Source organism: Marmota flaviventris, chromosome 2 (genome assembly GCF_047511675.1).
Source record: "Marmota flaviventris isolate mMarFla1 chromosome 2, mMarFla1.hap1, whole genome shotgun sequence".
Taxonomy (NCBI): Eukaryota; Metazoa; Chordata; class Mammalia; order Rodentia; family Sciuridae; genus Marmota; species Marmota flaviventris.
This window is the reverse complement of record NC_092499.1, coordinates 11,201,963-11,214,632: the sequence shown is the minus strand read 5'-3', so window position 1 is coordinate 11,214,632 and position 12,670 is coordinate 11,201,963.

The following is a 12,670-nucleotide window of genomic DNA, read 5'->3' as shown; positions in this document are numbered from 1 at the left end:
AGGAATGTTCCAGCACAGATACAGCCAGCGCAGGCTGGTTCCCTCCAGTCTTCCTCCCGGAGCCTTGGCGGCCCCCTGCCAAATGCCACATGCACATTCCACCTGCCTGGAAACTGGGCCAGCAGCAAGGTGGAGCCCTCCGGTGTCACAGACAGAGGAACAGACATTCCACGGCGTTCCTGGCCACATCCCTCACTTCTTGGCAAACTCTCCTATCACACTGACCCAGGGCCAGAGAGGGGAGAAGAGGAGCAGGTCAGAGACGAGGCGGGGGAGAGGACTGGACAGGGAGGGGCAGGGCTCACGCCGGACCCCGATGCAGGGACACGTGGAGTTCAGCAAGGCCCTCCAACCTGGCCCAGGCAGCTGCCTCAGAGGGACTGAGCGGGGAGGGAGGTCCCACCGTCACAGCAGGCTTACTGCTGCATCAGTGCATCTGCTGAGCCACCCCACCCAGGCGATGTCACCTCTCTGTGCCCCACTGTTCCCCTCTGTCTGATGGGATTACTGAGGTGCTCATGTCACCCCCTTTCCCAGGTGCTAACGATGCTATCAAGCACAGTGGCTGATTCGAAGGAAGCAAATTAAAAATAATTAGTAATAATCCTCGTAATAGTGATATTGGTGAGTGATTAATAGTGGTAGTCATGATGATGCGGGCAGTGAGCTGTATGGAGCTGTATGTCCCCTCCTGTACGTAGTCCGTGTATGTGTTCTGAATCCTGCCACAGGCCCTGGAGAAGACCATCAAAAAGATGTGCGCTTTAAACACATAACCAGACTGCAGGAGGAGAAGCTAAGAGAGCTGAGATTGGCAGAGGAAAAGAGGTTCCTATTTCCTGCACTACAAGTCAGTTAAGGGTGGGGAAAGCTCATTTCTGAGTTTTCAGGAAAACAGAAGGGCCCATCCCAGGGCTGGGAAGCCAAGCAGCCTGGGGAGAAGGGTAAAGAAAAGTGCAGACGGATGTGTCTGTTCCCCAGGATGCTCCATGCACTCTCAGACGGGCTCAAGACCAGCCACCAGCCAGTAGCACAAGAGTAAGGAACAGCACCCAGGGCACTCGGGATGCAGTCATCAAATAGCTCACCCTGCAGGTAGGAGGGAAGATTCCCTTCACCCGTCCTTGTTTCCAAGACTGTCCAGGATGCGAGGAAGCTGGCTGGCGAAACCAAGCAGCGCAGCTAAGTAGGTCACATTTATTGCAAAGCTCTTCTCTGAGCTGCCAAAGCTCACTGATACCAGACGGCCCTTTCAGAGAGGCCTGCCTCTGTGACCTGGGACTAAACAAAGATGAGTGCTTTGGAGAAAGAATATACGGATTGAAAATTATTCTTGCTAAAATGTAAATGACTGATATCAGGAAAGCAATGGGAGATACCAGAAATCGGAGGGAAAGATTACGGAGCAGACAAATGGAGAGGTGCAGACCAGAGAATTCTATCTGGAATCAGAAAACCAGATGTGCTACTTCCCAGCCTCCTTCGTCTCCCAGGATCTTGATCTCCTCACCTGTGGAGCTGGGGAAATGCTTGTAAACTGAGTGATGGAACTGATGACAATAAAGGAACAATATAAACCACCACCATTCACGCACAGGCTGCTCTGTGATTTGGGGATTTCACCAGGTCCCCAACAACTGGACCAGGGCTTTCATTTATTTCCCTTTTAAAAAAAAGTAATGGATGATCAGATGGAAATCTGTGATGTAGGATTGAAGTCGCGTCCTCCAGTGAGGTTTTCGGGGGTCGGGTGAGCTGGCTGGTGGGGACTGCAGCCGTGCACCAAGTTTCTGATGTGCCTTGAGTCCAGGGGTGATTCTCCCCCTTGAGGGAGCAGCCCACAGGCCATTTGGTGGCTCCCAGGTCCTGGCTGCTGAACGGTGGTGTGGCTTGAGAAGGGTAGCCTGGTGCAGAGCCGTCATGTCTCAGTGCCCAGCCTGCTCACCTGCAAGAAGGGCTGGGTGACATAATCACCGTCAAGCCCGGGGGCTGTGCTGGGCACACAGTGCTCCACGGCGGTTGATTTTGTTATTATTGTCATTATCATTTTATTATCATCACACATAATTTGAATTATTGCTCTGAGATGACACGGATGATGGAATGGGTTGTTTGGGGCAGTGCCTCTGGAGCTCTGGAAAGCAGAGTGTCTCCACAGATGGGGCCACATCACCGCCCCATACCTCCCCGCTCCCGGCCCCACACCTCCCTGCTCCCAGCCCCAGCTGGCTCCGCCCGGCAGGCTCTGGCAGCCTGGAGCACGCGGGCTCAGGTGACAGGCATGTGCCGCAGGAGTGTGGGCAGAGCTGGACGCCAGAACCCCAGGCGGGCACCTCCAGCCCAGCCCTTGACCTCAGTGACTCACATGCCAGGCATGATGGCGGAGGTGGCATGAGGTCCAGAGCTCCACAGGAGGGGCACAGTGGGCAGGCAGGGTGGCCGGGGACCCCGTGGGGGCTTACAGGTAGCTAGCTCTCAAGGGCTTGATTTGGACATCAGGACTTGGGTGGGGTCCTCACAATTTGAGTCCATACAGCGTCCAGGATCGGGGTCTGCAGGTGGGACCAGATGTTCTCTGAGCCCTCAGGTCTATTTCCAGGAACTCGATCTTGACCAACATAGATGTCTAGAGGGCCGGCAGGAAGTACAGGGCAGGGTGAGTCCTGGTTGGTAGCAGTTGGTGATGGAGACATGCCTAAGTGGTGAAGTGTTTTTTTTTTTAACTTTATAAAAAATTTTATTTGTTCTTTTTAGTTATACATGGCAGTAGGGTGCGTTTTGACATATCATACATGCAGTATAACTTCCCATTCTTGTGGATGTGCATGAGGTGGAGTTACACTGGTCATGTATTCATATATGAACACAGGAAAGTGACGTCCAATTCATTCTACTATCTTTCCCATTCCCTTCCCCCTACTCCCCCCCTCTCTAATCTGGTGAACCTCCACTCCTCCCTCCCTCACCCCAACACCTCCTGCCTGTTGTGGGTCATTATCTGCATATGAGAGAGAACACTGGCCTTTGATTTGGGGGGACTGCCTATTTCACTTAGCATAATAGTCCCCAGGTCCATCCATTTACTGGCAAATGACATAACTTCATTCTTCTTTATGGATGAATAACATTCCATTGTGTCTATATGCTACATTTTCTTTATCCATTCATCTGTTGAAGGGCACTAGGTTGGTTCCACAGTTTAGCTCTTGCGAATTGAGCTGCTATAAACATTGATGTGGCTGTGTCCCTGTAGTAGGCTGATTTTAAGTTCTGTGAGTATAGACCAAGAAATGGGATAACTGGGTTAAATGGTGATTCGATTCCAAGTTTTCTGAGGAATCTCCATACTGCTTTCCAGAGTGGTTGCACCAACTTGAAGTTCCACCAACAATAGATGGTGAAGTTTTGAATCCACATTCATTGGGGTCAGGACTTTTGAGGCTGCTGGATGGACCTCAGCCCACAGAGTAGGGCGAGACAAGGGCGTGGAGAAGAGTTTGACTGAATGTCAGGACCAGGATGTGACCCCAGAGAGGCAGAGGCCAGGTTGAATGGGTGTAGGGTACTCTCTGTGGCCAAGGAAATGGGACTTAGGTTGGCAGCCACCTTGGACACCTGAGTTGGGTTCAGCTCAGATTGGAGTGATCTGTAACGCAGAGCAGGCTGAGGGTGACCCCCTGGTGGATACGCGAAGTGTGTGTGTGTTCCTGCAGGAGAAGCAGAGGACCAAGTGGAGGTGACAGCCACAAGCAGAAGGAGAGCCCAAAGCCACCTGGGTGGCCCCAGGATGGCTTCCCAGAAGAGGCTACCAGTTCCACCTGTGTGCCCCAACCCTGCCCCTGCCCTGAGGTCCAGAGGGGCACCCAGGGAGGGCCTCCACAGGTCCTGTTCCTCCTTTCTGAGTGACTGCCTTAAAATAGCATTCTCATGGCCATTTGTCCACCCCCAGTTCCTTCCTTCTCTGATTTCCACTTTTACACCACACCAGGAGTTTTTCTGTGAACACACTCCTATTTGATTATTCTCCAGCTCAGAAGCCTTCCATGGCTCCCTACTGCTCATGGAAGGAATCTTCTTAACTTTTCATCTAAGGTTCCCTGCAATATGACCTCTGCTTGAAGACCCTCTTCAAGCTTCGACCCATGCTGAAAATAGTGGAGAATTGGCCATTTATCCTAAATTCTACAAAGATCCTGCCCTGTGCTTTGGATTAGGCTCTGCCAGGAAGCTTTGGTGTCTTTGCCTTCCTTCTGAAGCCAGGCCTGGCCTCCCAGGGCCTGCTCACATGCCCTTCACCCGCCTATCGAGGGCTTCCTGCCTGCAGGGGGTTCTTCCTCCCCCTCACCAGGCTATTGCCTTGTCCTGGGTGCTACATTAGTATGTATTCTTAACAGTTTTGTTCATTATTCTCTCTCCCTAAACAGAATGCAAGGGAGCTAAATCTAAGATGGAGAGTGTCCTGCCCCGCCTTGCTCTTCCCCCACACGAGGACCTTGTCCTCCTCCCTTCATGTTCTCATTCTGGCTGGGGGACTTGTCCAGCTATTCTCTGCCCGGTGAACCCCAGAGAAGCTCCCCCAGGGTTTCAAGAGGCACCCAAGCTCTCTCGATGGCGCTGTCTCACCCACAGCTCTCTGCACGTCTGAACTGGCCCTCTCCTGGCTGCTGGTCTTCCTGCCGGGCCCTTGGCTCCCATGTGCAGAGCCTGGGGCTTCCAGCTGCTGTAGCCCTGCTGCCCAGGAAGGACCATGCAGGAGGCCCCAGATGTGTTTGCTGAAGGCAAACCCAGAGCTTGGGAGATGGGGGCAAAGCTGCATACACCTCCATCCACAGCCACTGGGCGCTGGTGGGCGGAGGGCAGTGTGTGGGAAGGTGCATGGTGCAAGGTCGGGCAGCCATGGCTGAACACCAGCTCTGCTCCCAGCCAGTTAGCTCAGCCCTGGAAAATCACCACAGTGTCCTCATTCTGCAGAGTTTGGATAAGACTCCAGGGATCAGGGGGAAGAGGAGAAGAGGGGCGTGCAGGCCAGCTCCATCCCATCTCCCAGTGGGGAATCCATCAGCTCACAGCCACCGAGTCGGAGGCCCGCAGCAGGTCACAGCTGGAGATGGCAGTGCCTCAGAAAGACCTTGGCTGTGGGTGCCAGGATGCGATGCTTCCAGAACTCTCTGTGTGCCCTCATCTCTGCCAATTCACAGCCCGGCTTTACTGTCCCCTGCACACTGACTTTCTCCATGGCAGCCAGACCACAATGTGAGGTTCCTGCAGGGAGGAGGCCCCCGGGGTGGGAGCGGGTGAGGATTTTGGGGAAGGCTGCCAGCCCAGGTCTGGTGGTCAGCCCCAGCCACTGCTGGTCAGCAGGGCATTTGAGGGGGCAGGGGCTGGGTCTCCCTGCAGTCCTATGATGCAACAACCCCTGGAAGGTGCGGCAGCTCTTCCCCTGGCTTGGGAAGTGGAAAATCCCAGGGAGGAGCCACGGAGGCACGGATGCTGCTTGGTGAACACAGGTGTGCCGGCAGGGGCAGAAACAGCCCCCAGGCCCCGGCGCCAGCAGAGAGCGCCAGGCTGTGCCTTGCAGTCCCGTTGCCCACTTCCCTGGTGGCTGGTCTTGATCTGGAGCTGTGCAAGGGATGAGAATCCTGAGGAGCGTCAGCCCTTCCTGGCTAAGTGGACACCTCCTGGAGCTGCCACTTGAGCTCTTCCAAGGTCCACACCTTACAGCCTCTGCCTGACCCGTGTCCCTACTCCCACAGCCCACGTGGTCTCTGTCTGGGTCGGGTGTCCCTCCCTGGACCACATGCCTCTGGACCCAGAGTCAGGCAGGAAGGTGATAAAAGAGCAGCTTCTGCAAGCACCTGAGCCGAGGTGGTTTCTTGGGACAGGAAGGCTACGACGGTGTCACCTCAATCATCATTCACACGTTATCCATTAAAGTGATAAAGTGGGGGAAACGTGGGCGAGGACCTTGTATCAAAGAGAAGAACGCCAAACCTGTGGGTCACGAGCAACCGTGAACTTGTCCTTCTGGGGCACGGCACATGGCTCTCTGGGTCCCAAGGACCACAGCCAGTCCTATATCCTCAGTGTGAACGTGAGCGCCTGCCACCCCCACACTCCGCCACAGGCTTCAGGTAGGGGACCATGTCCAGTACAGCCCTGCCCCCAGGTGTGCCTGTCACAGCAAGAGTGCCCACGCACACTGGGGCTGTGTGTGAGCAGCACCCCTCCTGGGTCCCCCCTCCGTCTCCTCCGGGCAATCAGGGCAGCTGTCCCCGTCCCTACGGCAGACATCTTCCACGCTTCTGGCTACGGTGCTCTTTAAATCCACTCACAAACCTCTCTCTGGCACCAGCCGTGTGCCAGCACCGTGCCTGCCCCTGCGGAGCTGAGTCTGGAGTGAGGGAGAATAGAAAGTCACCACATTGTCCCTGTGAGGCTAAGTATTTGGATACTGGATGCTGGGAGGTGCCTACATCCCTCTGAGGGCTTCTCCTTGGCCTTCCCATACATTGGATGGCTCTTCTTTTCCAGTCTCCCACATCCCCTTTCCCAGTGTTGGAGTGTGTGCCTTCCCCCCAGGGCTGAATTCTTTCCAGACTTTGGGAGAACCTGGGCATCCTGGCTTGGGCCTTCTGCTCTGACCTGGAGCTGCTCCGTTTTGGACGAAGGAACTGGTTCCCAGAGCTGCCAGCTGGCTATTCCTCACACCTGCCCGCCCCCTGCCCCCTCCCATACCAGAGGACACCAGGCAGGAGTCTGGCAAGAACGACCCGCCCAGACACCCCAGGGCCTCTGTGATCACCCAGAGAGCTCCGCCCGTGACGCCCGAGTCCTCCAGAGGCAGGTCAGGCTGCAAAGCTGCTTGGAAATGTGTGGGTGGGGAGGGGCCCGCTTGGTTCTCCCAAGCCTCCATGGCCCTGCTTGGGAGAGGAGGGGGGAGTCTAAATAAATGGTGTCCCCAGAGCAAATCGAGTTAAATGTTAGAAACATCCCCAGGTCCTGAAACACCCCAGGCCTGGCTGCAGCTGCAGCTGTGTTTCTCTTAGACGGTGCCAGGAAAGCAAAAATCCTGAGGCTTGATGCCACACCAACCCGGCTGTGAGTCCTGGCTGCAGTCCTGATTGGCTGGATGTGTCTGAACAGCATGTTTAGCTTCTCCTCAACCGTCAGCCTTCCTGAAAATGGACACCATGTACCCTACAGGGCTGCCAGGAAGAGTGATTATGTAAATATTGAGTTGAAGGCTCCAAGGCTATTTTTACCAATAATAGCCAAGTGGATTCTCACCGCCTCTTAGGCTTGTTGTGGAGATCAATGAGGCCATTTGAATGTATTCGGTGGTTTTGTTCTTGGCTTGTATCCCTTGAATCTTGTACATGATGGTAAATAATTATCTGTTGAATAAATGAATGAGTAAGTATCATTTCCTTTGCTAAAATCGCTTGCCTATGACAGAAAAGCCAAGTTTGTTAAATAGCAACAGTCAGAAGGGCTATAATTGCAAGGTCAATACCTGCCACTCCTGATTCTCCAACTACCAACCTGTTCAGTTTCTTCTCCCCTGTTCACACTCGGAAAGAGCCAGAATCCTTAGCCTTCACCCTAACAATCCTGTCCTTTCTTTATACACTCTGGGACTTATAACACCTGCTTCTTACCCACCTGGCCAGTTGTTATCCAGCTTCAAAATCCAGTTTAGATATCACTTTTTCCAAGTGGTATAATGGTGGTGATGGTGTCAAAGTAATGGTGGTTAGGGTGATAATGGCGATGGTGATGGTGGAGATAACGGGTATGGTGGGCGGTGATGGTGATGATGGAGATGGTGGTAGTGGTGGTGGTGGTGGCAGTATTGATGGTGATGATGGTGATGGTGGTGATGGAGATGGTGGTTGTGGTGGTGATAGTGGTGGTATGTTGATAATAATGCTTGTGGTGATGGTGTCAATGATGCAGACACTAAATGAATCCTGACCCTAATAATTATTTAATTGTGATCAAAAAGATAAAGTACTATATTATATTCTCTTTCTTTCTTCTAAAATGCAACACATTTTAATCTCTATGCATTTCATCTTTGACCTGTTCCCAATCCTCTCTCTGAGTGAGAATAAAGGCATTGAAGGTCCCTTTGATAGTTGGATAAGAGGAAACAGCAGAGCATCCCAGACAGGAACAGAGCTTTAAAAAATGGGGCTCAGGTACTGGAGAAGGAATTTCCTCCTTTATGCTGTCCTTCAAACCAGCCATCTGTTCACTCATTTATCCATTTCTAAATTTTCATGACCACCTTCTTTATGCCTGGCTCTGTGGGGAGCGCTGGGAATCAGTGCTAAGCAAAACTCCCCTGGGGTCGCCCCACATGCAGGATTCCCTTGGGGAAGTACAACCGCTCCCCGTCCTTCTATCTGGAATCCAGTGATGGAAATGTCTGCAATCCAACACTGGCTTGCATGTCTGACAGTCTGATGACCTAGATAATTAGTGCCCCCAAATAGATATTTAATAAAAGGGAAAAAAAACAGAACACACAACTCCTCAACTGAACTCTGTTTTGTTTTAAGAGACAAGGTTTTGTTCTATCACCCAGGTTGGCCTCAGACTCCTGCCTCAGCCCCCTGAGCAGCTGGGACTACAGGCATGTGCCACCAGGCTGGCTTTTCAGCGGCTGTCTTAAGTGGTAGGAATCGTGGTGACAATCCAGGGTGCAGAAATCTGGGGGTCTTTGAGATTTTAGACTTGGCCCTTGAAGGAGGTGAAAGGGCAGGGAGAAGCAGGCAGGGGCAGCTGGGGGTCCTGGAGGACAGAAGCCCCTCTGGAATGAGACGGAGGCCCAATGCTCAGCATAGGCAGGCCAGTGGGGACAGGAGGTGCTAGTGTGGCATGTGCACTTCAAGTTGGTATGTGCCATCGCATGGCTCCATCTCTGATCCTGGGGACAGAATGTGCCAGCAGCTCCATCGTCTGGAGGACTAGGGTAGAAAACAGATGTTTTTGTCACCTCTTGAGTGACTGATCCTTTCCATCCTTCCCAGTGGTTTCTAAACAGACTCCCCAGGTCCACATTCTCTTGAACTCTGCTTTCCTTTCCTGTAAGTGGGATTTTAGTTTGGGGACACTTGGGTAAGATGGCTTTCTGCCAAAGCCTGGCCTCCTGGCTCCCCAGTCCGGTTCCAGTTTCCCAGGCAGCCCCTGCCTCGCTCTGGTTCCCTGCTGGATCCAAAAAGAGAACAAAAAGGCCTTGATCCTTGCTTGCAAGAGCCTTTGGGAAAGAGCCTGTTTTCTCAGCAGAGCAGATCAGCAAGTAGCCGCCCTTGGCCACTCACCAGGGCCCACCCGCTGCCTTCCCAGAAGCACCCAGGCTGCAGCTGAGCTCTGGCCCCTTCCCATCAGGGTCCAGAGGCTCCTGGCTGGGGCTGCCCTTGTTCTACAGCCCCCTCCAGCCCAGCTGGAGAAGGGCACAGAAAGAAACTCCTCAACCCAGTTCCACCCCCCACAGCCTCCCCAACTTCCACCCGTCAGAAGAGGCTGCACCCTTCTCTCCCGCACGCTGCCTGTGACAGGGACCCCAGATGGCACTCACCAGCTGCCCGCCTTCCTGGTTTCCATCAGAACTGCCACAGCCCCATGGCCCTGGTGTCCAGCCTGGAGCTGGTGGGGTGTGGGGGTCACCGTGTCTTGGGGACAGGGCTCAACAGACAGCCTCCAGCTCTCGGCTTCTCAGAGGTTGCCCTTCCCAGGACAGGTGGCATCTAGGGACTGAACAAGATGGACATTTAAAGGTCTGGCCATTTTAGGCCAACAGGGGACTCAACTCGGTGATGGTCCCTCCACAGCTCAGGGGGTGGCAGGACTTGGTGAGGTGGGATTGCAGACCCTTTTCGTGAGACTCCATCTCTAATGATGTCTCTAATGGTGTCTTCCTCTTCTGCGGCTGTAGCCACAGACCAGGGCTGTGCAGTTTAGAAGCAATAGAACTTCATTTGGCTCTCAGTCCTGGGAGCTGGGAAGTGTAAGAACACGGTGCGCCATCTGGGGAGGGGCTCGTGCTGCTGTGACCTGACACGGCATGTGACACAGAGGGAGTGGGAGGGTGTGACGCATGACAGACCAGCCCACCCTGTGATGACCACCCACTCCTGTGGACGGCCTGTTACCTTCATGGCAGGTTAGTCCACATGTTTGTGCACAGAAAGGACAAAGTCGCGAGTTTAAGTGACGAGACAGACGAGGACACACAGCTTTTGTAAACAGAACGTTTCTGCTTTTATTTTAAGAGAACATTACACTAAAAAGTGGAGTCATTTGTGTATGTTGACACCTTAAGAAGTGACATGAAATGTTGTCATTGAACAAAACTTTGCAAATTCATCAAATATAAAAAAATTAAGCAGGTACCGGAGACACCCTTGTTTTCATTAGCTAGAAACCCTTCATCTGGAAACTCCCCACTTCCCATCCGCTGGCTCTTTATCATCAGCGTGGCAGCTGCCACACAGTAGTGTCCCCAACCTGTATGCAGTTGGTTCAGGGTGAGTTCTAGACCAGGTGAGTTCTAGTTTAGAATAAACTATTTAAGAAAGAGTCTCATGTATGAGAATTTGTAATGAATCAAATATAAGGAAACCCTAACTTCCCCGGTTGCAAGGAAGAGCATCCTGTGTCCCTAGAGGGTCGGATCCAGGACCCCTGCAGGTGCCAACCCATGGATGCTCGTGACCCTTACGCAAAACGGCGTATGATTGCACAGAACCCCACAATTCTTCTGTACCCTTTAAATCATTCCAGATGACTGACAATATGATATGTGAATATCGCAGTTGTTTTGCTGTATTATTTTTATTTGTGTTTTTAAGAGTTTTGTTTCCACTAATCACTTGAGATAATCACTTTTGAGGCAAAAAAAAAAAAAATAGGAATTTGGAAAACGTATTTCTGGCCTTATTGTAGATTGAATAGGGGGGAAGGTACACGGGCAACTAAAAAATAAATAAATAAATAATTTTTTTCAAGTATTTTTGATCCATAGTTGGTTGAGCCCCCGATGTGGAGACTGTGGATACCGAGAACTTCCCCAGGAGCCAGTGGCAGATGAGGTACATGCAGTTACCTCGCTCCCTTCTCACTCCCTCCAGGATGTGACCAGGTTGTGGGTCACTCTGCCCATTTTAGAGAGAAGGGCACTGAGGCTCAGAGGTTAAGTGACTTGCCCAAGGTCATGAGCTGATTAATCAAAAAGCCTGGACCCCCTCAGGCCCCTTGGACTCCACCCCTCTGCCCTCTCCTGCCCTTTGGGGGTCACAGAGAGCAGATTTCATGCACACCAGGGTCTTACAGAGCTTGCAGCCTTGGCCACACTGGGGGACTGAATTCTCTCCCATGTTGGTGTGAAAGATCATGTTAGGTGCTGACTTTTGAACCATGGGCCCTGCTCCTCACCTTGGATCAGCCTCTGGAACCAAGAGGGCTGGCCTTGCAGAGAGGACCTGGGAGAGCAAAGCCTTATAGAAAAAGCCCGTGGAAACCCCTCCTCATCTGGCACAGCTGAGTTCCCCAGGGACACAGCACGTCTCACAGGCACCAGGTAACTCTACCCAGAAAACTAAAGAGACAGGGCTTCGTGGAAGGGCAGCTGGGGGGAGGCCACACCCTCATTAATGACAGTGCTTGGCTGAACTGAAATCTAGGTGGGGGCTCGTTCCATTTATTTGCTCATGATACAACCACCTATCCCAGTTCTTGATCTTCGTTCTAGAGACCACAGAACTGACCAGTGTCAATAAAAGAGACAGATTCAAAGTGTCCAAGATGCTCTTGAAAGTGCTTTGGAGATAATAAAATTATAACAGCCCTTTGATAATGTCATCTGATGCAGTTTTCTCAATAACCCCAAGAGGTGGCTATTCACCTATCTTATAGTAGGGATCATGAGTCACCTTGGAGCACAAATCAGAGATTATACAGATATAAGGAATAAATGTTCATGTCAGCCACTAATCCAGATGCCCCGACTCCAGACCAACCTCTGCACCACTGTTTGGTACAAAGGCTCTGCAAATGCCCATTCAAATACATAGAGTCATGAAGGATGAAGACAGCTGATCAAAGATGAAGTAGTCTGCACATATTCGTTCATTCTCCAAACATGAATCTAGCAATGTGTTTTTTTGGCTATCTGTGTGTCAAACTCTAGAACAGCAAAGATGAGTTAGATATCTCTAAGCTCTGGATGATCCCCCTAAGAGACTGGGAAACACACCTGCCAATAATAAGATAAGAGACTGGTTGGTTTTGTTGATAATCTAGAATTGATGTCAGCTGTATTTGAAAACAAATTAGCGATTGGTGAATTTTTATATTTTTAACAAATGAGTCAGGATGGATGAGGGTATGCTGCAATAACAAATGAACCCAGCATTTCAGGGGCCTTCAATAACAATGGTTGGTTTGTTACAGGGCTCCTTTCAAATTAAAAGCCCTGAATTGTTTTCTTTCCCTCTCCATTTCCTGGTCACCTGTATTTTCTCCATCCCAGCTTCCACATTCTGAGAATGGAAACAGAAGCTGTCCCCGCTGGTCCAGGCAGGTGTCAAGGAAGGAGGAATCGTAATGTACCCCTAGGCTAGCACAGCCTAGCTAAATCAATATATGTGTATTTCTTAACCCTTGT